Source organism: Parambassis ranga, chromosome 13, assembly GCF_900634625.1.
Source record: "Parambassis ranga chromosome 13, fParRan2.1, whole genome shotgun sequence".
Classification (NCBI taxonomy): domain Eukaryota; kingdom Metazoa; phylum Chordata; class Actinopteri; family Ambassidae; genus Parambassis; species Parambassis ranga.
In genome coordinates this window covers 20,095,060-20,101,059 of record NC_041033.1, presented here as the reverse complement: position 1 = coordinate 20,101,059, position 6,000 = coordinate 20,095,060, and positions in this window count along the sequence as shown.

The following is a 6,000-nucleotide window of genomic DNA, read 5'->3' as shown; positions in this document are numbered from 1 at the left end:
ACCGTGGTTAACCCTTGTACCTGTGGAAGACACATCGTTAGTGTGAACAAAATGAAATCTGTCAGATAAATATGATTTAAACCAGCGCAGTGCTGTTCCTGTAATCCTGATCTCGTGTTCCAATCTGTGTAGCAGGATGCGATGGTCTACGGTGTCGAAGGCAGCACTGAGATCCAGTAGAACGAGTACAGAGACGAGACCCCGGTCCGATGCCATGAGGAGGTCATTGGTGACTTTAAGCAGTGCTGTTTCTGTGCTGTGATGGGCTCTGAAACCAGACTGGAAAGCATCAAACAGACTGTTACTACACAGGTGGTCGTTTAGCTGACTTACAACAGCTCTTTCAAGTAGTTTGGAGATAAAGGTGAGGTTGGAGATCGGTCTGTAGTTTCCTAGGACGTCCGGGTCCAGTGAAGGTTTTTTAAGTATCGGAATGATCACAGCAGTTTTAAAAGCCTGTGGTACATATCCTGTTTCCAGAGACAAGTTGATCTGTCCTAATATAGAGTCTCCGATCAGAGGAATAGCATCCTTGAGGAGCTGTGAAGGGATCGGATCCAGAAGACAGGTAGTAGGTTTAGACTTGCTGATGCTGGTGGTCAGCTCAGGGAGGCCGATGGGCGCGAAGCAGTCCAGAGTTAGATCAGGATCCGTTTCCAGAAGTGGCGGTGTATCCTCAGCAGTCACAGAGAGATTGTGGTTGATTTGTCCTCTAATAGTGGTGATTTTATCAGTGAAGAAGCTCATGAAGTCTTCACTACTAAGAGCTGCAGGAATGCGAGGCTCCACAGAGCTGTGGCTCTTTGTCAGCCTGGCCACGGCGTTAAAGAGAAAGCGCGGGTTGTTCTTGTTTTCTTCTATTAGTGATGAATAGTAGGCTGTCCTGGCTTTACGAAGGGCCTTCTTATACGTCAGCAGACTGTCTCTCCAGGCCCTCCGGGAGTCATCTGATTTAGAGGACTGCCACATCCTCTCCATCCTACGTGTAATCCGTTTCAGTGATCGGATGTTTGAGTTGTACCACGGAGCTAGCCTCTTCTGGTTTGTAGTTTTCTTCTTCTTCAGTGGAGCAATCCTGTTTAAGACTGAGTGTAGTGTGTCTGCAGTGTTGTTGACAAAGCGGTCCAGCTCTGCAGGAGTAACAGAGTAAGTAACAGTAACAGAGCAGAATAAATTAGTTCCAGGGTGCCACCTCCTGTCGCATCAGGTGGCAGATGAAACCTGCCACTCAGGCAGAACAGGAGACAATCAGAGATCATCTCATCTCGACGTCGCCGCCACCATGCTGGGACAAAAAAAGAAAAAGCTCTGCTGCAGCTGAATAGAATATGTTGTGTTATTATATTTTTAAAACCATGTCAAAAGAGTCTGAAAATATATATATATGTGTATTTTTATTATTTTAAGTTTTGGTGTGTGATTTGGAAACGAGAGTGATCCTGCATTGGGTTAAAATTAAACGTAGGGTAGGAGATTTCATTCTGATGCACTTTTTGTTAAATTAGTGTAACTTCTCTTTACAGTCCGATAGCAACCAATTAGTTCGGCAGTTTCGCTTTAAAACGAAGAATATGAATCATCTGTGGAAGCTATAAAACACTAAAAACATCAGCCAATCCTCCGGGTGGACCCTGCGTGGAGTATTGGCTGGTTGTCACTCTCTTCCTGCTCTGAGCACCAGAGAGGTACGTGCATGATGGCCGTCACAGACCGCAGCTCGTCTTCCATGTGATTGGGAGGCGTGGCTTCGGGATAAGCTCTGAGAGAAAGGGGCGTGTGTTTACTTTCGAAATCTGGCTGACTCTCACTGAGTTCCCACTGAGATCTCCTACCCTACCTTTAACCCTTAACAACATGATGAAAGGCGAACTTCTCCGATCTGCAACAAACTTCTCTGACTTTTTTTTTGACGCAGTCTATTATTTTACATGAATGCTTAGTCAGACGACTGCAGGAGGGCAGAATCAGGAACCTTGATGTTTGAGGCTCATACGAGGAAGTCGAATCAGGATAAATGCAAATCAGTTTAAAACATTATAAACATTATGCAACTACCTAAAGATGCACATGGTCCAGACTCATTACCTGACAGATAGATGCTAATTATTATTAATGTGGCTGCTAATTCAGCCCTCAGTGAACCTGCGAGCAGCTACTTTTCTCCATCAGTGGAGCTAATGAAGTAACCTACTGGATGACATAAGCATAAAGTAATGTAAAGCTAAGTGTCTGTGTCACAAAGGGCCTGGTCACATGACAAACTGCCTTACTGGAGCTATACAGGAGCCGCACGACTGACGATCAGACTACAGAGAGATGATTTCTGCACTGACATGAAGTCATCACATTTAAAGCAGCATAACGATGCACCTTTAGCAGATAGCAGCATTTCCATGCTGCTGTTTTCATGTTGTTCTGCAGCTGATGTAGAGATTTTAGTGCTGTGTCCTTTGAGCGTCCTCCAACAATTTTTTGCATGAATGTAGTTGTTGAATGTTAGGCTCATTCACCAGGGGCTAGGATTATGCACAGTTATGTACAGTTTAAAGGACCTCGAGGTCTACCTGATTTACTCTGCTCTCATTATATATTTATATATTTTCCAGGGTTGGCTTTTTTTTATCCAAATAGAGAAGTCTGAGAGAGTTGTGAAAGATTTCCAATGCTGGAAACTTAATCTGAGTCAGGTCTGCTGCACAAGCATTGACTTCCATTACAGATAAAAACTGAAATGAGAAAAGTTAATGAAGAAGGAGGAATCTGCTTGAAATGCAAAAATATCAAACTAATGCCGCCCCTTTCTCTCAGCGCCGGTCATCAGATTTATTTTTTTTTACTGAGAGAAGAGATAACCATCTGCTTCCACATCTCTACCTTAAACAAACTTTGATGTGACATATGATTGCTGGATACATAAACTGTGTTTGCATGAAGCAAATTCAAATCAGCATTCTCCAAAAGATAAGCATGCACTGCCAGCGATGGAAGACTGGGGTTTTTCATTACCAAACGGTGAAGCAGAGCACATGCTGATGCTTGGCTGATTTTCTTTTTTTCCTTTATTTATTTATTTATTTTTATTTTTTTACACTTGACAGTGTACCTTTCTGCACATGGCAAGTTGCATTTTCTCTATTTTCACATCCCCAAACAGAGTGCACAAGACAACTGTGAAACAGATGGTTATTTTCCCAGAGATTCTCTGACCTTTGAAAGGCAGACTATAGCGACTGGAGGGACTACGGTTTGAATTCAGAAGAAGATTGGAAAGTGAATAAGAAATTGTCTCTCCTGCCTCTATAAGCACTGCCCAGGTGCTCATGGGAAAGACAATGCAAATCCAAAGCCACTGCTGGAGCGGCTCAAAGGTCTGAACATGTGCACCTAATTACAGCAGAGTTAAATCATTGTTATATCATCCCCACCTCATGCATAAATGTCAGGACATTTCAAAATAACTGCATAAGCACTATGAACACCTTAAAACATGTGTAAAAAAATGTAATTAGGTATTCTGCAGATTTTTGGATGATTGACGATGAGCAGAACTACACACTGAGCAAAGCATGACCTATGATTTAAACAGGCTTTCATTCTATTGGATGCTTATCAAGGAGCACCAATCCAACAACGTATTATTCCACCAGATAAAGACAAACATCAAATAAAATTCTCTTTTTGCCAGATGACCACATAATCAGACATAATCTGGCCATGGGACTGACAATCATGTGTAAAGACCAACAAAACAGAAGGAGGTTCAAGGTAGGGTGGGAGATTTTGAAAACTCAGTGAGAGTCAGCCAGATTTCGAAAGTAAACACACGCCCCCTTTCTCTCGGAGCTCACCCCGAAGCCACGCCTTCCAATCACATGGACGTGCATTACCTGAAGACGAGCTGCGGTCTGTGACTTCGGCCATCATGCACGTACCTCTCTGGTGCGCGCAGAGCAGGAAGAGAGTGACAACCAGCCAATACTCCGCGCAGGGTCCACCCGGAGGATTGGCTGATGTTTTTAGCGTTTTATAGCTTCCACAGATGATTCATATTCTTCGTTTTAATGCGAAACTGCCGAACTAATTGGTTGCTATCGGATTGTAAAGAGAAGTTACATTAATTGAACAAAAAGAAATCTCCTACCCTACCTTTAAAATGACTTCGGTCACGGTCAGGCAGTACTCATTGGTCATTTCAAAGGCCTGGAAATACTGACCCCCCCTCCTAATGGAGAGATGACCAGTATCTGTTGGCCACATATCCACTGGCCATACAAAGACCCAGAGATGCTGGCCAATGCTAAGTCTGCAGACAACTGAAGATTTGGTTTTCTGTAGAAGTTCTGAGTCTTGTTGACATTGGAGTTTGTGTGGGATCACTTCTTAGTCCTCACATGGCACTGCCGTCTAAAACTCGTGGGAATTATGGGGACATTTTCAGTCACTCTGTGTCTGGCTCCTGTACAGTCACTGTGTTTTCTATCTAGTCTCAATGTAAAATTCAACAACAGGACAAATTATGAGTTCTTGGCCTGTACCATTTATGATCCTCTCACTCCTGTAAGGTTAATGGTGGGAGACGTTGCACCGCTCTGTTGATTAATTAGAGCTGGACTGAGGTCAGTGCCTCCAACCTTTAGCAGCGACTGCAGCTTATAACAAACAACTGTATTTACATGGGAGTGGCGAGTGGGCGGACAGCTCCAAAGAGACTTGAGCCTCACACAAACAGCTCTGCCTCCAGATATAAATGTTCTGAGTCACCAAAGAAGGAGTCCAGTAAATCTGCCAGAGGTGCTTTGCCTTGTTTCTATTAATACTTTGTTGACTCATATTAATGGAAACTACCTGCAAACTCCCAATTACCACAAAAAAAGCAAACAATAGATCTTGCTCTAAGTGATAAGCCCTTGAAATTTTCTAAAGCTGAAAGAAGAGAAAAAAAATCAAATGCAGCCAGCGATGAAGTGAGGTCTTGATGTTGTTGTATTGCTGAAGGCATGAGAGAAGCATCATGTTTTATTCAGACTCCATGCATGCAGCGTACAGACTGAATCCATTGAAGTGACCAACAGCAGGCCTGGGAAGCTCTGTCTTTGGGCTCCATCCCTTGGTCAGTATGCATAACTGCATCAACAACAAATATGTCTGTTGGGATTTATGTGGTATAAAGCAGCCTGTGTGGTGAACCGCAATAAATATCACTTGTTTCACAGCTGATACTGTTTTTCCTACATTTTGTATTGCTTGTAAGCTGTGTGACATTTCCACAGAAGATCGAAAGCGGACAATACCTCTCTGTAATGAGAAGTGTCTTTATGCAAAACACATTTCAGCCATACTTAGTCCTTCAGACAATCCGGCTTGACATATTAACCAACCATTTTTTTTTTTTTGCACCAGCTGACAAGCAGCAATCTACAAACCATACAATATTGCGGCCGATTAGATCTCACATATCACTCCGAGGGACTTTTCATTTTCCAAATGACTTATCCCGCCTGCACAAATGATGTAGCCGCACGACATCAAGTGTTAAATAAGCTTCGGACCAAGGCTATCCATTCTACTTTGTGGCTGCACAGTAATGTCTGCTCCACCATAAAAATCTTATTTTCTATGCAATTCAGGTAAACGATCCCCGGGGATATTCATGTGCCTATTTAACTTTCTAATAGAGGACTTTAAAAGACATGCAGATGGATCCTCACAAGGAAGCAGCCAGGCCTTCTCAAGTGCATCCTGGCATGAGAACAGTTGACTAAAAAATGCATGAGAAATGTGATGGTAGGTAGATGCAGGGTTTCTGGGACAGGACATTTTCTTTTCTTTTCTTTTCTTTTCTTTTCTTTTCCCCCCTCGATGATGCAGGTATCACACTGTAGGTGTCAACACTGTTTGTGTTTCATTGTTTTTGTGCTTATTCTTTACAGAAGATGCTCCATTCGGAGTATTTGCCCGCTCATGGACGGATTATTCAGCTGCTCTATGAAGCATTTTAAA